Source organism: Oryx dammah, unplaced genomic scaffold (genome assembly GCF_014754425.2).
Source record: "Oryx dammah isolate SB20612 unplaced genomic scaffold, SCBI_Odam_1.1 HiC_scaffold_26, whole genome shotgun sequence".
Lineage (NCBI taxonomy): Eukaryota > Metazoa > Chordata > Mammalia > Artiodactyla > Bovidae > Oryx > Oryx dammah.
In genome coordinates, this window is record NW_024070210.1 from 86,109,793 (window position 1) to 86,136,074 (window position 26,282).

A 26,282-nucleotide genomic window follows, 5' to 3' on the forward strand; every position below is an offset into this window, starting at 1 on the left:
ACACACTAGAGCCCCCACACCACAACTAGAGAGAAGCCTGCACATCACAACTAAGACCTAACATCGCCAAAATAAATAAATATCAAAAAAAATAAATCTTACAAAGGGTATTCAAGACTTAAAAAAATAAAGTCCATGCTCTGTTTATATTTTGGGGAAAAAGTAATTTTTGTTTTGTGGGCATGTGATTCTTTCCTTCTGTGGAGTTAATTTTATTGAGGTGGAATTTACTTTCAGTAATAGTCAACAGATCTTAGACAAAGGAGCAAACACAAATCAATGGGGGAAATAGTCTTTTCAACAAATGCTGCTACAACACTGGATGTCCATATACCAAAAAACAAACAAACAAAAAAGTCTAGACATAGACTTTACACCTTTCATTAAAAACTAACTCAACATGGATCATAGACCTAACGTAAAATGCAAACCCATAAAATATTTAGAGGCAAACAGGAGAAAATCTAGGTAACTTTGGGTTTAGCAAGGAATTTTTAGATATAACACCAGAAGCGTGATTCATAAAACAAAAAGTGGACTTTATCAAAATTAAACCCTTCTATTCTGCAAAAGATGCTGTTAAGAGAATGAAAAGGTCACAGACTGAGAGAAAATATTTACAAAACACATATCTGATAAAGGACTTGTATCCAAAACATATAAAAGAACTCTTAAAACTCAACAGTGAAAAACCAAGCAACCCAACTTAAAAATAGTCAAAACTGCTGAACAGATACTGCACTAAAGAAGATAAATAGGCGGCAAATAAAGCATATAAGAGACGCTCAGCATCATTTGTCATTAAGGAATTGCCACTGAATGAATGAGACACATATGTAAAGGCATATTTGACTTCATAAGAAATAGTATTCCAAAGTGAGACACCATTCTGTGTTCCACCAGCAATGCATAAGAATTCCAGATGCTCTGTATCCTTAGCAGTAGTTGGTATTGTGAGATTTTTTGATGTGAGCCATTTTGTGATTTAGTAGTGTGTCATTGTGATACTAATTTTCAGCTGCTCGATGACTCTTCATATTGAGGATCTTGCTTATGTTTTTTTCCCATCCATACCTCTTATGTGATAAAGTGTCTGTTTAACTCTTTCCTTCATTTTTTAAAGCGGGTTATGTGTTTCACTTTTATGGTATTCTGAGTTTTCTTTATATGTTCTGTGTATAAGTCAGTATCTAAACGGGTCCATTCAGGAGAGTTATTAACAGGAGACTGGAATAATGGAGAATTGACTTGTATAAGTTAGGGAACTCTTGTGTATACAGAATAGCAAGTACAGGGACAGGCACTACTTGCAGGGCTGAGATGGAGTGTCCAAGGAGAAGCTCCACACCTCATTGGAAAGAGCACAGTGTGGTTCCATAGATGGTGGGATGCCATCTAGACGGCTCACAGAGGATTCTCCCTTTGGGAGACATTGTTCACAGAGAGGTACCATACCTTGGAACTTGCTACAAAGTCACCTGAGAGATGCTGGAAGAAGACGTTCACAGTCAGTGCCTTGTCAGTGGCACAAGACTTTGAGAAGCTTCTGAGGGAAGTTTCTAGCAGCTGGGCACTGCTGGTTGCCCTGAGGTACCAGAACTGGGAGCTGGGGAAGATGCTCTCTGCAGGAGCCAGGCAACAGAGAAAGACACACCGTAGGAGCCCAGTGCAGGAGACCCTGCACCCTGCAGGACTCTGGGAAACAGGAAGAAAAAATTACTTCCTCCTTTGGGTCCTTCCAGTCTCCTCTACTGGCATAACATCATACCAAACGTCCCAGGTGAAATATCTGCACAGCCCATCTCCATCATCATAGAGCAGGCAAAGAAGAACCTGAGAAATTCAAAATATTTGGACCTGAGAAGAACAAAAATGTTGATGACCTGCACAATTCTTTATTACATGTGTGTTTTGCAAATATTTCTCCCAGGCTGTGGCTTGCCTTTTCATTTTCTTATCAGTGTCTTTTGAAAAGCTAGCGTTTTTAATTTGATCAGGCTCAAATGTATCAATTTTTTCTTTTGCCATTCATGAATTTTTCTATTCTAAAAAATATCTGCATAACCCCAAATCAAAGATTTTCCCCTGTGTTTTTTTCTAGAAGTTATAGTTTTCGGTTTATGATCCATTTCAAATTTTTTGTGTGTTCATTTTTAAAGATTTTATTTTTCTTTGAGCAATGTTAGGTTCACAGGAAAATGAAGAGGAAGGTACAGATTCTCCATATACCCCCGACTCCCACACATGCATGAAGGGACATGAAGTGAAGTCGCTCAGTCGTGCCTGACTCTTTGTGACCTCATAGACTGTAGCCTACTGGCCTCCTCTGTCCATGGGATTTTCCAGGCAAGAATATTGGAGTGGGTTGCCTTTTGACAGAGGAAGCTTGCTTACAAGCCTCACACATGCATAGCCTTCCCTATTCACAACATCTCCCACCAGAGGGTACTCCTGTTACAACTGATGAATCTGCATTAACACATCCTGATCACCTAAAGCCCGTAGTTTCCATTAGAGTTCACTCTTGTTGTTTACATTTTATGGGTTTGGACAAATGTATAATGACATGTGTCCATCATTATGTTATAATACAGAATATTTTTCGTGTCCTATAAATCCTCTGTGGTTCACTTATTCATCCTTCCCTCTGTCCCTGCTATGCATTTATTAAACTGCATCAATTTTAAGTGACATATACACAGTAAATTACAAAAATACATGCATTTACTTTGTGCTCAGTCACTTAGTCATGTCTGACTCTTTGCAACTCCTTGGACTGTAGCCGGCCAGGCTCCTCTGTCCATGGAATTTTCCAGGCAGGAATACTGGAGTGGGTTGCCATTTCCTTCTCCAGGGGATCTTCCCAACCCAGGGATCGAACCCGAGTCTCCTGCATTGCAGGCAGATTCTTTACCATCTGAGCCACCTTGACGAGAATATTATTGAGTTGTTTATCTCACTCTGCTTTTTACTTTTGTCACTCAGCACTGTTTTTAAGGTCCACTGTGTTGGTAGGTATGCATCCAATCCCTTGCTTCTCTGATTGCTGCACAATACATAGATCGTATGCATCTTCCACATTTTACTCACCTACTCCTCCACAGATGGACCATGGATGTCTATGATTGCCCACTCTCAGAGATGACACAGCAGTGAACATTCTAGTCCATATTCTCTAATGGACCTATATGATCATTTATTTGGTATATCCACCCAAGAGTTGATTTGCTGGGTCCTAGCCTATGCATATATCCATTGATAATTTGTCTATGTAGTGCCAGACTGCTCTCCAGAAAGGCTGTCTGTTCTGCACTCCCACCAGCAGCACATGAAAGAGCTTACATGTCCACATGCCTGCAACTCTTGGCATTTTCCAGCTTTCCAGTGTTTGCCATCCAACCATCTCATCCTCGATCGCCCTCTTCTTCTTTTGCCTTCAGTCTTTCCCAGCATCAGGGTCTTTTCCAATGAGTTGGCTCTTCGCATCAGATGGCCCAAGAATTGGAGCATCAGCCTCAGTCCTTCCAATGCTTTCCTTTTTTTTTTTTAATAAATACAATTCAGGATTTATTAAAAAATCAGGGCTCTCTGCTGTGCCCTCCTGGCACTAAGTAAATAAATAACCAGAGGGGACACAGCTGGGGAAAGGATAAGAGAAATCCGATCTCAAGATTCTTTTAACTACCCCCTCAGTTTCCCAACTCCCCCTCCTTGCTATGGCTCTTGGGACATAGTACCAGCAGGCACCTCGGTGCCGGGAAGAATGTAGCCAGCACCAAGGCATGTCTGCCCTGTCCAGGAGACAGGTCCGGGGCTCGCTGGTTTCCAGGCCCTTGATGACCCTAAGACCTGCTCTTCCCAGAGGTCAGGGCTGAAGCACCAATAGGAGGCACCTGAGGGTGGTGGGGAAGGAGGGAGGGAATGGGATATGCAGGGTTGATCTTCTTTAAGATTGATTGGTTTGATCTCCTTGCTGTCCAGGGGACTCTCAAGAGTCTTCTCCAGTCTTCATTGAATCAATGGACATGAGTTTAGGCGAACTCCGGAAGATAGTGAAGGAGAGGGAAGCCTGGAGTGTTGCAGTCCACGAGGTTGCAAAGAGTCAGCCACAACTTAGCAACTGAACAATGTTTGCCAGTTTAAGTGGAAGGTGATATTTCATTGTTGTCCTTATTTAACTTCTCATTACTGATGGTTCTAATTCTTAATCATTCTATTCATTTGCCTGTTTGGGTTACCACTTTTACAAGTTGCCTGTTGATAAACTTCACCCATTTTTTTCTATAGGACCTGCTACGTTTCACTTACTTGGAATTTAATTTGCTCTTCCTTTTCTAGTTTCCCAACATGGAAGCTTGTATCGTGGATTTTAAATCTTTCTTCTTTTTTAACACACACATCAATGCTACAAGCACTGCTCTAAGCACCGTTTTGCTGCATCACACAACTTTTGATTAGTTGTATTTTCATTTTCATTTAGTTCCAAATAGTTTAAATTTTCTCTTGAGACTTCTTCCTTGACCCATGTGTTATATAAGGTTCAATTATCTTGGGATTTTCCAGCTATCTTTGTTATTGATTTCTAGTTTAATTCCACTGTGATCTGAGGGTAGACATCGTATGATCTCTGTTTTAAGTTTGTTAAGGTGTGTTTTATGGCCCAGAATGCAGCCAGTCTTCGTAAATGTTCCGTATGAACTTGAGAAGAATGCATATTCTGAAGTTGTTGGATAGATATCAATTATACCCACTTGATTGATATATTTTGTGTTCAACTGTATCCTCATGGATTTTCTGCCTGGTCAGTCTATTTCTAATAGGGATGATGAAGTCTCCAAGTATGATAGTAGACTCATCTATTACTTCGTGCAGTCCTATCAGCTTTGCCTCGGATGTATTGATGGTCTACAGTTAGGCGCATATTTGTTAAGGATTGTTAGGTCTTTTTGGAAAATTGATCCTTTGATCATATAATGCCTCTCTTTATCCTTGATAACTTTCCTTGCTCTGTAGGCTTCTCTGTCTGAAATTAATATGAAAGTGAAGTGAAAGTGGTGGTCGCTCAGTCATGTCCAACTCTTTGCAACCCCATGGACTGGAGTCCACCAGGCTCCTCTGTCCATGGGATTCTCCAGGCAAGAATACTGGAGTGGGTTGCCATGCCCTTCTCTGCTTTCTCCTAATTGATGCTATCACGGTATAGCTTTCTCCATTCCTTTACTTTTAAACTGTTTATGCCTTTATATTTAAAGTGTGTTTCTTATAAGCAGCATAATTGGGTCATATTTTTTAATCCATTCTAACACTTTCTGTCTTTCAGTTCGTATATTTAGATCATTGACATTTGAAATGATTGTTGATATAGTTGGATTAGTATGTACTATATTTGCTACTGTTTTCTATATGTTACCCTAGTTTTTTGTTCCTATTTTTGTCCTCTAATTTTTGTCTGCCTTTTGTGGTTGTAACTGAACATTTTTACATGATTCCATTTACTCTCTTTTCTTAGCATATTAGTTATGCTTCTTTTTAAACTTTTTTTTAGAGGTTATCTAGAGTTTGCAATATACACTTTGACTAATCTAAGTTCATTTTCAAATGTCCCTACACCACTTCATAGGTACTGCAAGTACTTCATACTAGCCAACTATTCTTAATTCCTTCTTCCCATGCCTTGGATTATTACTGTCATTCATCTCACTTATACATATGCTATAATCAATGAGTACATAATTGCCATTATTATTTTGAGCAAACTGGTATATGTTAGGGGGGCTTCCCAGGTGGTGCTAGTGGTAAAGAACCCCCCTGTCAATGCAGGAGACATAAGAAACGTGGGTTTGATCCCTGGGCTGGTAAGATCCTCTGGAGGAGGGCATGGCCACCCACTCCAGTATTCTTGCCTGGAAAATCCCAGGACAGAGGAGCCAGCAGGGTACAGTCCATAGAGTCACACAGAGTTGGACACGATGGAAGGGACTTAGCATGTATGCACATACACGTTAGCTCAGTCAAGAATAAGAAAATGAAAACTTTTTAATTTTACCATCACTTATTCCTTCTCTAACATGCTTCCTTTCTTTATGTATGTCTACGTTTCTCACCTATATCATCTCTTTACAGGCTTCCTTCGTGGCTCAGATGGTAAAGGATCTGCCTCAAGGCAAGAGACTCTGGTTTGCCAGGTGGGTAAGATCCCCCAGAGAAGGGAATGGCTAACGACTCCAGTAGTCTTGCCTGGAAAATTCCATGGACAGAGGAGCCTGGTGGGCTACAGTCCACGGGGTCACAAAGAGTGGGATACAACTGAGCAACTAACACATTCACTTTCTCCCTGAAGAACTTTTAACATTTCTTACAGGACTGGTTTACTGGCAACAAATTCCTTTAATTTTCATTTGGCTGAGAAAGTCTTTACTTTTCCTTCACTTTGGAAGGATAATTTCTCAGGATACAGAATTCTAAGTTGATGAGGTTTTTTTCCCTCTCAGGACTTGAAATATTTCACTGCACTGTCTTCTTACTTGCATAATTTCTGAGAATTCAGATGTAATTCTGATCTTTGTTCCTCTGTAGAAGTTTCTTTCAATATTTTTTTTTTACCTTTGAGTTTCTGCAGTTTGAAGATAATATGCTTAGGCATATAGATTTGTTTGTTGTTGTTATCTTACTTAGTGTTCTCTGAGCTTCTTGGATCTGTGTTTTGGTGTCTGATTTTAATTTGGGGAAATTTTCAGCCATTATTGCTTCAAATATTTCTTCCATTTCTTTCTCTCATTCTTTAGCATTCCTATTGTGTGTATGTTACGCCTTTTGTGGGATTTCCCTGGGGTTTCAGTGGTAAAGAATTTACCTGCCAATGCAGGAGATGAAGGTTTGATTCCTGGGTTAGGAAGAACCCCTGGAGAAAGAAATGGCAACTCACTCCAGTATTCTTGCCTGCTGCTGCTAAGTCACTTCAGTCATGTCCGACTCTGTGCAACCCCATAGACGGCAGCCCACCAGGCTCCCCCGTCCCTGGGATTCTCCAGGCAAGAACACTGGAGTGGGTTGCCATTTCCTTCTCCAATGCATGAAAGTGAAAACTGAAAGTGAAGTTGCTCAGTCGTGTCCGACTCTTAGCGGCCCCATGGACTGCAGCCCACCAGGCTCCTCCATCCATGGGATTTTCCAGGTAAGCACTGGAGTGGGGTGCCATTGCCTTCTCCGGTATTCTTGCCTAGGAAATCCCAGACAGAGAAGCCTGGCAGGCTGCAGTCCATGGGGTTGCAAAAGAGTCAGACACAATTAGTGACTAAACAACAACAACAACACACCTCTGTAGTTGTTCCACAGTCCCTGGACATCCTGTTCTGCTTTATTCCAGTCATGTTTCTCTTTGCTTTTCAGTTCTGTGAGTCTCTATAGACATATCCTCAGGTTCAGAGATTCTTTCCGCAACCACGTCCAGTCTTGGCTGTGCTGGGTCTTTGTTGTGGCACGTGGGGACCTCTTTTGTTGCAGAGCATTGTCTCTAGAGCGTGCGGGCTCGCTGGTTGGAGTGTGTGGGCTCTCTCTTGTGGCATGTGGGCTTAGTTGCCCACAGCATGTGGGATCTTAGTTCCCCAGCCAGGGATCGAATCTGAATTGCAAGGCAAATTCTTAACCCCTGGAGCACAAGGGAAGTCCCCAAAGGCATTCTTCATTTCTGTTAAAGTGTTTTTGATCTCTAGTATTTCTTTTGGATTCCTTTTTAGAATTTCTCTCTCTCTGCTTCTATTGCCCATCTGTTCTTGCACGTTGTTTATTTTATCCATCTAAGTGCCCTTAGTATGATAATCATAGTTATTTTAAAACCTAGTCTGATAATTCCAACAGCTCTGCCAGATCTGAGTCTGGTTCTGTACTTGCTCTGTCTTTTCAAATTTTGTTTTTTTGCCTCTGAGCATGCAGTATAATTTTTTGGAAAGTCACTCATGATGTACTGGATACAAGAAACTGCAATAAATAAGCCTGTCATTATTTGGTAAAAAGGGGGAGTGGGAAGGAGAGTCCTAGAGTCCTATGACAAGGTCTCAGTATTTTGTTTTTGTTTTTTAACTTATGGCTGCACTGGGTCTCCACCGCTGCACGTGGGCTTTCTCCAGTTGCAGCGAGCAGGGGTGACTTGTGGTGCAGGCTTCTCACTGGGGTGCCTTCTCTTGTTGCAGAGCGTGGACTTTACAGCATGCAGGCGTCAGTACTTGTGGGGCATGTGCTCAAGTGCTCTGGGACATGAAGGATCTTAGTTCCAGCATCAGGGATCAAACCTGTGTGCCCTGCATTGGCAGGCAGATTCTTAACCACTGAACCGCCAGGGAAGTCCAGGTCTCACTTTCTTAGTGAGCTTGTACCTCTGGATTGGGAACTTTACAAGTGCTTCTCAGTCTTTTTCCCCTGTTCAATTACACAGGACGGCTAGAGCTGGCTGGAGTTGGGGTTTTCCTTGCCCCGTGTTGGTTAGACTCTGCTAAAAGCCCAGCAGATTACACTCAGGTAAAATAGCCTCTTTGGGGTGTTAGGAAGAATGGAACCTTCTGATATATTTCAAAATGGTTACTTTTTGTCTCCCCCTGCTGGAAGCATGACATTTGCTGTGAGAACCTGGTCGAGCTCCTAGAGGTAAAACTCACAAAAGTTTAGATGTCTCTCTAAGACTGGCCCCTCCTGGAGTTTTAAATCTCAGACTTGTCCATATGGAGTCTCCAGCAGCTCACTAGGCACAGCTGAGGCTTGCCTCTCCCACTGCTGGCTCTCAGGGAGGCTTCTGTCTATGAATTTTTGCTCTGGTAAGTTATGAGTATTCACATGTCTGTGTCTTCACTTTTTGAAGCAATGGTTTGCCCTGTGTCCTAAATTCTCTGACAGGTCCAAAGAGAGTTGTTTATTCTCAGTTTGTTCAGTTTTTCCTGAACAAACATACTTTCAATCTCCTTACTTGCCCAATTGGAAACTGAAGCCTCTTGCTTTTTGGTTTGCATGACTTACTTGTATATTCTTACTTGTGTGTTCTTCAGAGTAATTCATTATCATTTTTAGGTTGTATAAATATCTGCTCCCATTATATCACCTCTTGTCCATGGTATCCTCTTTTGAACAGAAATCCTTAATTTTGACATCAACAAATTAATCCATTTCTTTCCTTCTGGTTTGTGCTTTTGAGGTTTTGTATAAGGAGTTCCTCTCTCAACCCAAGTTCCAAGATACTCTTTCATACTTTCTTCAATTATTAACTTTAGAGTTACTTTTCACATTGAAGTCTTTTGTCATTTACAGTGTACATTTTTATTTGGTGTCAGGCAGGAATCCCATTTTATTTTTCTCCATCAAGTAAGATGGTTAACCTGCCCCTTCTTCATTTATGTGTAATGCCTCACATCATGGTCTGATTTTGAGTTTTCTGTTCTTTCCTATGCTCTATTGGCCTGTTTTTATGCAAAATATTCTTTGTTTCGCTTTGTCTGTCTGGCTTTTTACATGACTTTGTAGCGTTCTGCTGTTCACTCTTGTAAGGCTGACTTAATCCTGTTCATCCGTATAAATTTTAGAATGAGTTTATCAAGTTCCTGGAAAACATATCTGAGATTTTTATTGGGATTTCATTGCATATATAAATTAATTCATAAAGAACTGACTCCTATCTAGTATTGTCATTCTATTCATGAGCATAAAACTTCCCTTAATTTCTTAAGGTTAATTTATATATCCTTTATTAGAGTTTTAAGGTCTTCTTCGTAGGTTTTCTTGTATATTCTTGGTTAAGTTCATTCCTAGGTATTGTACAGGCTCTTTTGCTGCCGTTGTAACTAGAAGTCAGTTACTGCTGTTAAAGAGAAATGTTACAGATTTATATTTCAGGTTAATATATCTAGCGATTTTACTGAATGCTCTTAATAGTTTTTCTCTTAAGAGTCTTAATCTGTTGCTTCTCTTTACTCTTTGTTTTTCAGGGCAATTTATCCATCTTCTACCCCTTTCCCCCTTTGGTAACCGTAAGTTTGTTTTCCATGACTGTGAATCTGTTTCTGTTTTGTAAGCAAGTTCATTTGCATTATTTGTATCATATTTTAGGTTCCATATATAAGTGATATCATATGGTGTTTGTCTTTCTCTTTCTGACTTATTTCACTTAGTATGATAATCTCTGGGTCCATCCATGTTTCTGCAAATGGCCTTACTTCATTCAGCCATTGCTGAATAGTATTCTGTTACAGAAGATGTGATATATATCATATATCTCTCTCATATATATGAGATATAGATATATCTCCATCCTTCTTTATTAATTCAATACGATAATAGTTTATTTAAAAATATTTATTTTTAATTGGTTGATGATTGCTTTACAATATTGGTTTGATTTCTATCATGTATCAACATGAATTAGGTGTACATATGTCCCCTCCCTCTTGAATCTCCCTTCTACCGCCCACCCATTCCCACCCCTCTAGGCTATTACAGAGCCCCAGTTTGAGTCCCTGAGTCTACAGCAAATTCTCCTTGGCAGTCTATTTACATATGTCAGTGTGTTTGCATCAGTGCTACTCCCTCCATTCATCTCACCCTCTCCCTCTTCTTCTGCCCGCATCCATAACTCTGTTCTCTGTGTCTGCATCTCCACTGCTGCTCTGCAGACAGATTTCTCAGGATCACCCTTCTAGATTCCATATATATGTGTTTATATACAATATTTGTTTTTCTCTTTCTGATTTACTTCACTCTGTATAATAGGCTCTAGGTTCATCCACCTCATTAGAACTGACTCAGATGTATTCCTTTTAATGGCTGAGTAGTATTCCACTGTGTATGTGTACCACAGCTTCCTTATCCATTCATCTGTTAATGGACATCTAAGTTGCTTCCATGTCTTGGCTGTTGTAAATAACGCTGCAGTGAACAACAGTGTACACGTGTCTCTTTCAGCTTTAGTTTCTTCAGGGTGTACAACATGATGATTGTTTTATCTCTGTTAATGCTTCTCTTGTTCTTTCTTTGCAATAGCTTTTTCTAGAACTTCCCTTATTACATGCTGAATGTTAGCAGTAGAGTTGGATTCCTTACTTTTTTCCAGATCTTAAAAAGAATACATTTAAAGTCTCTTTATTAAGTATGATGTTTAATAATGTTTGCTTTAAGTTTTTTGATATATCACCCTTCAGTTCAGTCAGTTCAGTCACTCAGTCATGTCCAACTCTTTGCGACCCCATGAATTGCAGCACACCAGGCCTCCCTGTCCATCACCAGCTCCCGGAGTTCACTCAGATTCACGTCCATCGAGTCAGTGATGCCATCCAGCCATCTCATCCTCGGTCGTCCCCTTCTCCTCCTGCCCCCAATCCCTCCCAGCATCAGAGTCTTTTCCAATCAGTCAACTCTTCGCATGAGGTGGCCAAAGTACTGGAGTTTCAGCTTTAGCATCATTCCTTCCAAAGAAATCCCAGGGCTGATCTCCTTCAGAATGGACTGGTTGGATCTCCTTGAAGTCCAAGGGACTCTCAAGAGTCTTCTCCAACACCACAATTCAAAAGCATCAATTCTTCGGCACTCAGCTTTCTTCACAGTCCAACTCTCACATCCATACATGACCACAGGAAAAACCATAGGCTTGACTAGATGGACCTTAGTCGGCAAAGTAATGTCTCTGCTTTTGAATATGCTATCTAGGTTGGTCATAACTTTTCTTCCAAGGAGTAAGTGTCTTTTAATTTCATGGCTGCAATCACCATCTGCAGTGATTTTGGAGCCCCCCAAAATAAAGTCTGACACTGTTTCCAATGTTTCCCCATCTATTTCCCATGAAGTGATGGGACCAGATGCCATGATCTTTGTTTTCTGAATGTTGAGCTTTAAGCCAACTTTTTCACTCTCCTCTTTCACTTTCATCAAGAGGCTTTTGAGTTCCTCTTCACTTTCTTCCATAAGGGTGGTGTCATCTGCATATCTGAGGTTATTGATATTTCTCCCTGCAATCTTGATTCCAGCTTGTGTTTCTTCCAGTCCAGCGTTTCTCATGATGTACTCTGCATATAAGTTAAATAAGCAGGGTGACAATATACAGCCTTGATGTACTCCTTTCCCAATTTGGAACCAGTCTGTTTTTCCATGTCCAGTTCTAACTGTTGCTTCCTGACCTGCATACAGATTTCTCAAGAGGCAGTTTAGGTGGTCTGGTATTCCTATCTCTCTCAGAATTTTCCACAATTTATTGTGATCCACACAGTCAAAGGCTTTGGCATAGTCAATAAAGAATATCACCCTTACCAAGTTAAAAAAGTCTCTTGTATATCCAGTTTGCTAAGTTATTATTGGATTATAAATAGGTAATGAGCTTTATCAAATGCTTTTTCTTCACCAATTTAGATAATTGTATGATTTTTCCCCCCTTTATTAATGGGGTGATTTCTGGTGCTGAACCAAACTGAAATTCCTGGGATAAACCCTACTTGATCAAAATATATTTTAAAAAATATATGACTGGGTTACTTAGCTGATATTTTATATAGGATTTAAAAGTTATATCAGTTGAAACAAGCCTATTCTTTTCATTTATTGCTGTGTCTTTACTGATTTTGGAACCAAGATTACACCAGTTTCATAAAATGATCTGGGCAGCTTTTGCTCTTTCTCATTTTTTTTGGAAAAACTTATATAAAATAGGAATTAACCATTCCTTAAAAGTTTGGCACAACTCCAGAAGTTCATAAAACTTTTACTACCATGATTCCTCCAGCCTCATTGTCTTCTACCATTTACCACATGTTTTGGAAGATTTGGTTTAAATTAATACGTGTACAACTTTTTCTTTCCCTAGGTGGCTGCATGCTATAAAGTACTCACAGCCCTTAAGAATGGTGCCACCAGGGGACAAGGGTTTGATCCCTGGTCCAGGAAGATTCCACGTGCTGTCGAGCAACTAAGACCCTGTGTCACAGCTACTGAAGCCCATGCATCGAGAGCCTGTGCTCTGCAGCAAGAGAGGTCACCGCAGTGAGAAGCCCACGCACCACAATGAAGCGTAGCTCTCACTCACTGCAGCTAGAAACAGCCTGCACCAAGCAACAAAGACCCAATGTGGCAAAAAGAAAAAATTTTTAAGAATGGTGCCCTCAGAAACTCAAGGTCATCCATTTCAACCAGACTGTCACCCTGTTTACTCTCTGGAAGCAGAAGGATAAGGCATCCCTCAGCCCCACCTCAAGTCTCCTCCTTGGCCCTCACCTCTCACATTTGAATAAATGACTCAGCCTCCTACTTTATTGAGCCAAGGGGACTCCTAGAATCTAGCTCTCCTGCGTCTCACCTTACTTACTTACAGTGACTACATATCCAAAGCCAATCACACCTCTTTCTACTCGTCTCAGAGAACAAGATGTCCCTTCTTAAATCCAAGATAATTCCTGTAAATGTGCTTCAAAACCCCATCTCTCTCTCTCGCAGTGACCTCACTCCTTTAGACATCCTCTCTCTCCTGAAATTGAAACCCTCCCTCGCTACAGGGCTCCTTCTCCTCAGACCAGCAACATAATCAAATCTCACCCATCCCCAAAAAATCCCTCCTTTGTGTGCTGTGGGACAGGCATTCTCACACTCTGCAGGTGGGAGTGTAAATTGGCAAGATCTTTCTGGGAAGCAATTTGGTAACCTGAATCAAAAGCCTGAAAAATATTTGCACTCTTTGTCCCAGTAATCCTACCTCCAGAAATCCATCTAAGGAAGTAATCAGAAATGCTGACAAGGAGAGATGTTTAAAGATGTTAATCTCACTGTTATTTTAATAGCAAAAATTGGAAACTAAAGGTTCAACAATCAGGGGTAGGTTAAATAAACTGTACTTAAATATAATGAAATTTTGTGCAGTCACTAAAAATATAATTTTAAAATAAAAGTTGACATGAGAAACTGTTCATGAAGCAATGTTATAAGTGAAAACAGCAGCATGTAAAAAATATACACAGTGGTGCTAATTTTGTTATATATATATATATGGCTAACGCTTCTGGAACGTTAGCTATTATACATCCCGTCCCTCAATCTTCACAACATTCCTCTACAGTTAATACTGTTGTTCACATTTTGTAGAGAAAGAAACCAACTAGAAAGACAGACATCAGCGTTTCCCTTCCTCTATAGGAAAGAAGGAGGGTTCTGATGAATTTCTTCATAGTCTTTTGTACTTTCTAACGCTTTAATAAAGAGGTATTACTTTTTATCAGGGGCTTCCCTGGTGGCTCAGAGGTTAAAGCGTCTGCCCGCAACGCGGGAGACCAGCGTTCGATTCCTGGGTTGGGAATATTCCCTGGAGAAGGACTCCAGTACTCCTGTCTGGAGAATCCCATGGACAGAGGAGCTGATATATGTGAGTAATGAATAATTTGAGCAATACAGAGAAAACGAAAACGCTCTTCCCACAATTGCTAGAGACAGAGAGACAGAGACAGTCCACTGTGGATAGTAGGGCTGTTTTATCTTTGCTTTTAATTTATATTTGGCTTTGGTATTTCTATTTTTCAATTTTGTCTGTAGACATATACAATTGAAAAAGCAAACGTGATCGTCTTACCAAGTCAGTACTTAAAAAATTTGACAATTTGAGCTCTTTCAGCCGCTGTCTTTTGGTTTCTACGCTAGGGGATGTCCAGGGCCCCTTTCTGCTGGAGTGGCCCAGCTTAATTTTGTCAATTGACGAACCATTTCTAGCCGTGCCTGGCCGCCCCATGAGCTTTGGGTTTAAGGCCTGGAGAACTGAGTTCTTGTCTTACTTCTGCCATCTACTAGCTGTACAACCGGAGGCTAACGGCTTTTTCTCTCCGGGAGCCAGTTTCCCCGTCCTTCGGATGGGGTAACCGCTCTTGCCTGCCCAAGTGAAGGGGACATTGTGATGTTCCAAATGGTGATGGCTGTGGCTGGTTAAGTGCTGCCGGCAAAGCAGTGCTCTTCAGGCTCCTCCCTTCTGTCTCTCCTCCCGATTTCCCTGCAGCCTGAGGGATTCTTCAACTTGTCTGGAGTAGAGAAGAGGGCCAGAGGGTCGCAGAAAGGGAAGGGTCACGGTCCCCAGGCAAACGCTGGAGGTCCAGAGGCTCGAGACTGGCTTTTGGGCCCCCTCCAGCTCACTCGAGTCTGCCGACTGACATCGGCGGCGGAGGACTCTGGAGGCAGGAGCAAAAAAGAAATGCCTGGAGTGCACCAGCGTGTAGCATGGAAAAGCACTTAAGGGCTGAAGACGCTGCCTGGCGTCCCCCTTCCAAAGCGCATTTTCAAGCCTTTGCAGCAGCGAGCGGGTGCAGCGGCCAAGGCCTTCTTCCGCGGAGCCGCCGCCCTCTAGTGGCCGCGTGCAAATATTACAGCTGCTTTGTAGGCCCCGCCTCCCGCTACAGGCGCTGAGCTGCCACTCACATCCTCGAAGTAAGGGGGCCTTAGAGAGCTCCCAAAGAAGACAAACCTGGCAGAAGGGGAAGCCAGGCCTGGGTGAACCAGGACTGGAACCTGGGACTCCAGATGCCCCACCCAATAGATGCTTACAACAACTTTTCGACATCTTTTAAGCAAAAGGCACCAGGCAATGGTGAAGATTTTATTCAGGCTGTTGCAGTAGGGAAAAGGTTCATTCATGAGAACCGTCTCAAAGAAAAGGAAGGGGCCTGAGATTTTAGAGAGGTAGGTAAACCAGGGAGTCATCAGCCTGTCTCGTAGGAATAGCAAGAGGTGTAGATGGGTTGTTTTCTTGGAATATGTGAGAGCAAACTAGCCCTGTTTCCCCAGAACTTAAAGAGGTGGGGGAATTTCTTAACCACAGTTGGTTTTCAGAAGCACAGGACTCAGATCAAGTTCAACACTGTCATAATGGAGCAGGCTGCAGGAGGGCCATTTAAGAGGTGAGGGTAGTGAGGCCCAGGTCATGCATCTATGGGTTTTAGTGCCTGAGGCAAAATTCCAACCTGCAGATAATTAAGACAGCAAGGTGACCCCAACCTGAAGTTGAAAGCTCCCCCTAAGACGAAAATCATCCAGTCAGTGTGCAAGGGAGGAGCCCAGCCTGCCCCAGAAATGGCCTGTGCTCAATCACGGCTTTCGGTGTGATGGAGCGTATCAGCAGTGTGCTGGGATCACCCAGGAAAAGTGTTGGGATTTACCGCAGGAAAGGCAGGATGGTGGCTGTGAAGATACTGTGATGTCCCCTAGGCAAGCTGGGGAAGGGCCAGTACAGGGGCAGTTCTGGGATGCAGCTCCTGGGTCACTCTCTTAGCCAGTCTGTCTCTGTCTGTCTCTGGCCCCCAGTCCGTTTCTCTTCCTACCCAGCCTCTTTTCTCACTCACAATCTCTACTCCCCCATAACTTCAACTGGCACTTGGCCACTTGCAGTCACCCCAGCCCCCGAGTCTACCCAACCTCAGCTATAGAGCCCACCAGGAACTGCAGCTTCCTCTGGGTCTTTTAAGACCCCTCCCCAAAGCTAGCCTATGTTTTCAAGCCAGGCCCCAAGTCACTGACTACCCTGCCATGCCTCTGGCAGGCAGCCTACCCAGGTCCGTTGGTTGTTCAGGGTGGTGTGGATGAATTAAATGACCTGCTTCTCATAGGGGCTGGGACAGGACAGCCACTCTTAGAAGTGATGGGAGCAGCTGTGTCCAAGTTACCTGGGGCTGCAGTCTGAGAAGCCAGGCCGGAACGTGTTATCATCTCCAGGCACTTGAGCACACCTATGGGTCCTACGCTTTGCCTATAGGAGGGTGCTGACTGAAAAGGGTGGTCTGACTGGCCGCAGAGAAAAGGATGCCAGTGTAACAAGCCTGGGCTGTGGCCCCAGCAGTACTCCTGGCCTGACCCAACTGCTCAGTCTCCTTGACAGACATCTTGGCATGAAGGCTCATGCCCTAGGAGAGTAGTTTGTCAGACTTGGCTCTTTGCTGCCTATTTTGGCCTGGTCTGAGAGCTAAGACTGGCACTAACATTCCTAAAGGCAAATCATCAAAAGAGGAATGATACAGCAAGACACAGGGTCATTATATAAAATTCAAATTTCAGTGTCCATAAATAAAACTTTTTGGGAACCTGACTATGCTCATTCATTTATGTATTGTCTCTGGCTTTTGGGCTGCAGAGGTGAATAACTGTGACCAAGCCTAAGGGTTACTATCTAGTATCAACAGAAACTGTTTGCTGACTCCTAGCCTGATGCCGCTAGCTGCAAAAATCACCACTGGCACTGGGGCCTGCTCATCAAGAGGGTTCCAGAAGTCAGTCCGGGTGCTTTTTCTCCAGAAGGAGCCAGCAGCAGTAATGACTTGAAAGGCTGATCCAAGGAGCAGTTGAATTTCTCCCAGTAAATGAATCACTGGCTTCCTGATCCATAGGTCAGCCTCGCTGCGTCAGCTAGAATAACCCTATCCTCAGTCTGACTTGGAGACCATCAGGCAAGGATCTTTCATTACAGGTGACAGAAACCCAATGTGGACCATCTGAAAGAAATGAGACCGGGATTAAGATGACCTGGCATGTGGCGTGGAATCCCATGCTGGCTGGATGGCTGGACTGTAGGGATGCGTAGGGTCTTGCTCAGACCTGGTGTGGCCTGGTCCCATTCTCCAGATGCCCTCTGCGCATCACCAGCTGAACCTGTTCCAGGCTGCATCTTACACCATTAGCCCTCAAGGAGGGGTGAGCTGACCCAAGTCCAAACATCCTGAAGAAACATGGGCTCTGATTGGCATGTTCAGATGCCCACCTTTCCACTGGACAAGGGGACAGCAGTGCTAGAATGTGTATCTTTGTTAGTATTTATTTGTTATTCATTTGGTTGCACTGGGTCTTAACTGCCCCACATGGGATCTTCCATCTTTGTGGCGGCACGTGGGATCTTTAGTTGTAGCATGCAAACTCTTAGTTGCGGCATGTGGGATCAGATTCCCTGACCAGGGATCAAACCCAGGCTCCCTGCATTGGGAATGTGGAGTCTTAGCCAATGGACCACCAGGGAAGTCCCTAGAATGGGTGTCTTTACTGTGCTTCTCTGGTATGTCTTTGTTACCTCTCTGCCCTGGCCATTCTGTCATGAATGCCCTTACCACCCCCTTGGCAGGCAGGCTCTGCCCTCCTTCCAGACTCAGGTTGGCTGTCACCTCCTCCTGGAAGCACCTACCCCTGCCCTTGGGGTGCCCTTCCTTTGTGCCCCCACGGGATGCCCCCTTCCTGCTTCCTCTCCGCCCCCCATCCCCCAGCTCATCCGAGCTCAGGAGTTGCTGGGAGTCTCAGCCATGTCTCATCCTCAGGCCCTGGGACCCAGAGGAGGTTCAGGAAATGTTTCCCAGATAACTGATTGGAGAGCTTGGATTCAGTAGTGGGGGTGATTTTTCAAAAGGGGATCCCAGGATTTCCTTTCTCACAAGCTGCAGGGTAGCAAGTTCAACTCTTGAGTTTTAATTCCTGCTTCACCACAGACTAGTTAGGCAAGTTACCTAAGCTTCTGTTTCCTAACTCCCTCAGTTCCTCATCTGTAAAATGGAAATACTAAGAATAGCTATCAGTATAGGTACTGTTGGTTAAATTAGACACTGCTGTTGTGAGGTTAAATTAGATACTGCTTAGCACAATTCCTGGAACAGTATACATACTCATTATTGTATTATTGTTTTTATCATATGCCCTTTTCACTCCCCAAGAGAACTCAATGCGGACTCCAAAAGCTGTGCAGAGAACAGGATACCCTTTCTTCCAGCCCCTGATGATCCAAAAACAATCATTACTCCATCAGTAAAACACAGGATCAGTCTGGAGCTTCACTGGACTTCTGTAACAAAGTTAATCATATGTAAAATTTTGTGGAAAATATAATAAAGAAAAATACCAAGCAATCTAATATATTTTGGCATATCTTTTCCAGTCTTCTATTCTTATGAACATTAAATGCAGTTTTAATCATATTGTATATTTGCATTCTATTGTCCATAGTAGCATCATACCCAACAACATCAATAACAGAAAAACAACCCAGTCCAAAAGTGGGCAGAGGACCTAAACAGACATTTCTCCAAAGAAAACATACAGATGGTCAATAGGCATGTGAAAAGAGGTTCAACATTGCTAAGTATTAGAGGAATGCAAATCAAAACTACAATGAAGTACCACTTCACACTGGCCAGACTAGCCACGATCAAAAAGTTTACAAATAACAAATGCTGGAGAGGATGTGGAAAAAATGGAAATCTCCTACACTGTTGGTTGGAATGCAAATTGGTGCAGCCACTACGGAAAATAGCACACAGGATACTGAGAAAACTAAAACTAGAGCTGCCACATGAGCTAACAATCTCACTGTTGTGTGTAAACCCAGACAAAACTATAATAGAGAAGATACATTCACCCCTAGCAGCACTGTTCACAATAGCCAAGACATGGAAACAATCTAAATGTCTATTGACAGAGAAATGGATAAAGACTGTGATACACACACACACAGTGGAATATGACTCAGCCATAAAAGAGTGAAATAATGCCATTTGCAGCAACATGAATGGACCTAGAAGTTGCCGTTTTAAGCAAGGTGAGAAAGAGAAAGAGATAGTAGCATCATATCATGTCTGCTAAGTTGTTATAGACAATGCTGAACACACCATTTCCCAACTTTTCAAGAAAGATAATTATTTTTAAGTTACAACCACGACTCGTACAGAAACAAACTGAATACATATAAAGGTATTCTTTAACTCATTATTAACCAGGGGCTCAGGAAAATACTATAACCAGTTCAAAGGTGAAAGTACAGAACAAGCACATTTAGAGAAATACTGAGATGAATATGGAATAAAAACTGGCTTCCTAAAAACAAAAACAAAAACTGGCTTCCTGCACAGTGGGGAAGGGAAGACAACTGAATGACCACTGAACTGAATTTTTGCAGGTACCTAAACATGTCTGCTGCTGGCTGGATTCATCCATTGTACTGTGAAAGGTTGTGACCCAAGAAAAGGCCACACAGTTGGATTGCTACTGAAGGATGAAGGTACCGTACAATCTAAGACAGGAATGTACCAGATCCAGCTGGCCAGGCTGCTCATGAGGAGACATTCACAGATCACCTAAAAGTGGAGTCGAAATGGAATCTTGCTACCAAGCGAGTTAAAAAACCATTTGGATGGTACAATTGATTTTATAGTAACACATATACAATAATATATGCTACAATATAGAAATGTCTATAGGAATATATGCCAGACAAGTGTTTATCTCTGGAAGGTAGAGCTGTGAAGGATTTTCATTATTTTGGCTTTTTTTTTTAGGGGGGAATGTTGCACTGTTCGAATTATTTACAATGAACCTGTATTACTTTCATAATTTTTAAAATAAGGAAGATGGCAGTTTCTATGCTACACATTAAGACCTTATGGATGCTTTCAGATATTCATTCATGCAATCTTCCTGAAAGAATTACTCAAATTACTCAACTACATACAGACTTCAACCCACTGATACATAAATTGAAATCGGGAATTTCAGGAAATGCAGTGTGACTGATCATATTTTTCAAGATGTAATGTGTGTATATACACACATGTATGTGTGCATGTATGTGAGCACCCCACTTGTTCCTCTTATGTGGTGACGTTGGCACACGGCCGTTCGATCTGGCGCATCTTTGAAACGGCCCCAACCACTGCGACGCAGCAGCAGTGGCCCTGAATGATCTCTGAGGTTCGGTCCTCACACGGCATTCATCCGCCTGACTCTCTCTTGGGGGCGAGGTGGCAGGGGGATGCTTGCCCTTGGAACTCTGCCTCTACATTTCGAGGACATACAGACGACACAAGAGCTACGTCTGGCTTTCTGGTTAGCAGCCCCAGCCAGGCCCCCAGCGCCAAACACGAGTGAACAAACCTTCAGATGATTAAGGCCAAACTAGGGACTCAAGCTTTTAAGTCTTCCAGCTGAGGTCTCCAACATTCATGGAGAGACCAGGCATCCCTGTCATACCTTGTCTAACTTCCCGATGAAGGAAACTCCACTCAGTGTTACATGGCAGCCTGGAGGGGAGGGGAATTTGGGGAAGAATGGATACAAACATATGTATGGCTGGATGGCTCTAATCACAATTTAATTGACTATACTCCTATATCCAATAGTTTTTTTAAAAATTAGTAAATAAATACCTGATGTACAGAAAATACAAGAGATAATAAATGATTATTGCTCTAAGCCATTAAGGTTTTGGGGGGTAATACGTACAGCCATAGTGACTGAACACACAGTATACGTGGTCACCACTTAAACACAGAGAATTCAATAATAATAACTGTCACAAACATGGTTAAAACTTGGATGACAAATTCCAATTTTTGGATAAAGAAGACTTACATAGTTTTGAAAAAGATAAGATAACTAAGCCTTTAATGGAAAGGTGTAGAAGTAAGGAACTGGAAAACTTCTTACCTTACATTGCAAGAGAGACAAAAATTGTAGATTTTTCTTGAATGTGAGAGTTGGAGAAACATGGGTGCCATAAAATGTTTTACCATCTTGTTTGCAGCCAATTAAGCCAACTGTGTTCTTTTCCTCATGGAGGCCTGATGTGCGATGGTTGCAAACAGCAGCCTCCTCCGCAGTGTGTGCAGCCTGCTGCCTGTAGGCATTGCCTTAAGGAACCCTGGAGACAGCCCTTTCCAGTGGACATTCATGACTGGCATGCTGTCCCCAATCTAGGCTCCAGGCTTGTATCCGAGGTGCCTTTGGAAAGCCCAAGAGCACAGTGGTCAGCATCCACATAGGCCAAGTCATAACGTCCATCCCCACCACGCTGCAGAACAAGGAGCATGTGACTGAGGCCCTGTGCAGGGCCAACTTCAGGTTACCTGGCCGCCAGAAGACCCGCATCTTCAAGAAGTGGGGATTCACTAAGTTTAATACGGATGAATTTGAAAACACAGTGGCTGAGAAGCAGCTCACCCAGGATGGCTGTGGGGTCACATACGCCCCTAATCGTGGCCCTGGACAAATGGTGGGCCCTGCATCCATGAGAGCCTTGCCCCTTCCTTACTCACGCCCTTCAATAAACCCTACCTTCCTGCCCAAAAAAAATCTTGAAGGTGTCAGCAGAATTAAAACAATAAGCTGTATACTTTCTAAATCACAGAAGATAAAAATAAATAAATCATACCTATCACAGAAGGCAAGAAAAAAGAGAAAGCTTAGATCAAAACATGAAAATAAAGCCCAAACATGAAAATGAAAGCAAATGCTAGAATAAATATAAATGCATTATCCTCCTCTACTAAAAGCCAAAGAGCCTGCAATTGAGTTAATACAATTTCATTACTACTATGCATCTGTATTACTGTATATAAGATATAGCTAAATAAAGATATTTTATAATACATACATTATATATAATTCAACTAAAGATACTGTATATAAGATATAGCTAAATAAAGATATTTTATAATACATATTATATATATAATATAATACAACTAAATAAAGATACTGTATATAAGATATAGCTAAATAAAGCCAAAGAATGTTCAAACTACCACACAATTGCTTTCATCTCACATGCTGGCAAAGTAAAGCTCAAAATTCTCCAAGCCAGTCTTCAACAGTACATGAACCAAGAGCTTCCAGATGTTCAAGCTGGATTTAGAAAAAGCCGAGGAACTGGAGATCAAATTGCCAACATCCGCTGGATCATCGGAAAAGCAAGAGAGTTCCAGAAAAACATCTACTTTTGCTTTATCGGCTACACCAAAGCCTTTGACTGTGTGGATCACAACAAACTGTGGAAAATTCTGAAAGAGATGGGAATACCAGACCACCTGACCTGCCTCCTGAGAAATCTGTATGCAGGCCAGGAAGCTACAGTTAGAACCAGACATGGAACAACAAACTAGTTCCAAATTGGGAAAGGAGTACGTCAAGGCTGAATATTGTCACTCTGCTTATTTAACTTATATGCAGAGCACATCATGTGAAATGCTGGGGTGGATAAAGCACAGGCTAGAATCAAGACTGCCAGAAGAAATAACAATAACCTCAGATATGCAAATTACACCACCCTTATGACAGAAAGTGAAGAAGACTAAAGAGCCTCTTGATGAAAGTGAAAGAGGAGAGTCAAAAAGTTGGCTTAAAACTCAACATTCAGAAAATGAAGATCATGGCATCAGGTCCCATCACTTCATGGCAAATAGATGGGGAAACAATGGAAACAGTGAGAGACTTTCCTTTCTTGGGCTCCCAAATCACTGCAGATGGTGACTGCAGCCATGAAATTAAAAGCACTTGCTCCTTGGAAGAAAAATTATGACCAACCTAGACACACATTAAAAAGTAGAGACATTACGTTGCCAGCAAAGGTCCGTCTAGTCAAAGCTAAGGTTTTTCCAGTCGTCATGTATGGATGTGAGAGTTGGACCATAAAGAAAGCTGAGCAAAAAAGAATTGATGCTTTTGAACCGTGGTGTTGGAGAAGACTCTTGAGAGTCCCTTGGACTGCAAGGAGATCCAACCAGTGCATCCTAAAGGAGATCAGTCCTGAATGTTCATTGGAAGGACTGATGCTGAAGCTGAAGCTCCAATACTTTGGCCACCTGATACAAAGAACTGACTCATTGGAAAAGACCCTGATGCTGGGAAAGATTGAACACAGGAGGAGAAGGGGACAACGGAGGATGAGATGGTTGGATGGCATCACCAGCTCAATGGACATGAGCTTGAGCAAGCTCCAGGAGTTGGTGACAGACAGGGAAGCCTGGCGTGCTGCAGTCCATGGGGTCACAAAGAGTTGGACATGACTGAGTGACTGAACTGAACTGAGCTAAAATAAAGACACATCCTTTCCTCCTGTGCTGTGGCACATTAGGTGACCATGCCTTCCGGACAGACCCCTTGCCAGTACCACTCAACTCCCTGCTCTTAGGTTTCCAGATGGACATGGGCTAAGAAGAGGGCCCAGGGTGGACAGAAGTGACCACCTCAGGAAGCCGTACCTTCATGAGAGGAGGAGTTACCCAGTTATCTGGCTGAAACAACCCCAGAAAGGGATTGAGGGTCAAACATTCCCCTGCGTGCTTCCTGTCTGAAGGTTCAAGGCCAGTTTAGAGGGTAAAGCATGGGAGGACTCCCCTGGTAGTCCAGTGAATAAGAATCCACCTTCCAATGCAGGGGACGCAGGTTCGATTACTGGTCCAGGAAGATTCCACATGTTTTGGAGCAACTAAGCCCCTGCAAAGCAGCCACTGAGCCTGTGTGCCTAGAGCCTGAACTCGGCAACAAGAGAAGCCACGGCAATGAGAAGCCCGTGCATCACAACCAAGAGTAGCCCCCTCTCGCTGCAACTGGAGAAAGCCTACATACAGCAACACAGACCCAGCGCAGCCAAAAGATCAATCAATAAAAACTTTTTAAAAAATCATGCACTGGCCACCAACTGTGCCATCTTGCTCAGCCCCACAAGCACATCATTAGGGAAAATTCCTCCCAGGCTCCTGCCAATCATTTGCCACTTTTTCTGAAAGGTTCTGAGTTTTTTTCTTTTCCTGTGCCTTAATTAGCTTTTAAATTGGGAAGCTGGGATATGGTATATCTAGGAAGGGCTTCCCCGTGGCTCAGATGGTTAAGTATCTAAGAAGGTTGTTGAATGTCATCTTAAGCCTAAGATCTTCAGTTCAGTTCAGTTCAGTCGCTCAGTCGTGTCTGACTCTTTGCGACCCCATGAATCGCAGCACACCAGGCCTCCCTGTCCATCACCAACTCCCGGAGTTCACTCAGACTCACGTCCATCGCGTCAGTGATGCCATCCAGCCATCGCATCCTCTGTTGTCCCCTTCTACTCCTGCCCCCAATCCCTCCCAGCATCAAAGTATTTTCCAATGAGTCAACTCTTCACATGAGGTGGCCAAAGTACTGGAGTTTCAGCTTTAGCATCATTCCTTCAAAGAAATCCCAGGGCTGATCTCCTTCAGATGGACTGGTTGGATCTCCTTGCAGTCCAAGGAACTGTCAAGAGTCTTATCCAACACCACAGTTCAAAAGCATCAATTCTTTGGCGCTCAGCCTTCTTCACAGTCCTGACCTCTTATTTCAATAGGAGGCCCTTTTTAAAAACTGTCTGTTGAACCTCAGGTGTTGTGCCATGCGCCTGGAGCACAATAATGAACAAAGCCTGGCCCCACGCCTTGGGGAGGTGCTCATGGCCTGGGGAGGGGGGCAGGGAGGCAAGCAAGCACACAGCTAACTCTAACACAGGGCAGAAGGAAATAAATGCTAAATATAGATGCCACATAGCCAGGACAGGGAGGAGGGAGCAATTAATGCTGGTGCAGGAATGAGAGAAGCCTTTATGGGGAGTCTGCAAGGCCTCTCTCTGAGCCCACAATAGTAACTATAGACAGGAAAATACCCACACACCCCCAAGTGCGGTCAGTATTCAGAGCTGGGTCATCCTGGGGCAGCTGAGCCCCTTGGAGGGGAAGGTCCACCCCCTCCACCTCCTGCCTCCAGCTGGGACCCAAAGAAGGGTTGTGGGAAAGGGGCAGATGAAATGGATCACATTGGGTTCAGGGGAAAGCGGTGACCCAGGATGAGGTACAGGAAACCCCAGCCCCGAGAATACGAGGTTTCTGATGTTACCTAAGATGAAATGTTGCTAACAGTCAGGAGGGTGAGTTTGGGGTCTTTTCTCAGTCACTGGTTGGAGAGGAGGCCAGAATGAGACAGGGGGCTGGTTGAGTCCAGCTAAAGGAGGGAGAAGCAGGGCCCAGCATTTATTGATGGCTTCATGGGGCAGGCACTAAGAGCATTGTCTTACCTAGTCTTTGTTATTCTGCAAATACTTACTGAGCACCTATTCTGTGCCACACACTGATTTAGGCACTGGGGATACAGTGGTAAACAAGACAAAAACAAGACAAAAATACTCCTGGTAAACAATATTTGACATAATTTCAGTGATAGATACCTATCACCAGTATTAAGTACTATGAAGAAAAATAAAGGGGAAAAGAATAAAAGGAAGTGCCACTGTCTAGAAGTGGTCAGGGAAGGCCTCCCGGAAGAGCTGACATCTGAGCAGAGACCCGACTTAGCAAGAGAAGAGCCTTACTGCATTTTAGTGAGGCTTACGCAGCCTAAAGATGAAGAACAAACCTCAGATGCCTTGCCTGGTGGTCCAGTGGTTAAGACTCCATGCTTCCCATGCAGGGGTGTGGACTCGATTCCTGGTCAGGGAACTAAGATTTCCACATGTCAGTGCTGGGAGGCCGAAAAAGAAACAAACCTCA

The 26,282-nt window shown here is 43.0% G+C and overlaps 1 non-coding gene across 1 annotated transcript; it reads left to right on the forward strand.

Annotated features, from left to right (window-relative positions):
• The first annotated feature begins 21,529 nt into the window (after positions 1-21,529).
• LOC120853781 lies at positions 21,530-21,664 on the forward strand. The gene has a single exon (XR_005718838.1). It is a non-coding gene; the product is annotated as a small nucleolar RNA SNORA70 (small nucleolar RNA).
• The last annotated feature ends 4,618 nt before the right edge of the window (positions 21,665-26,282 follow it).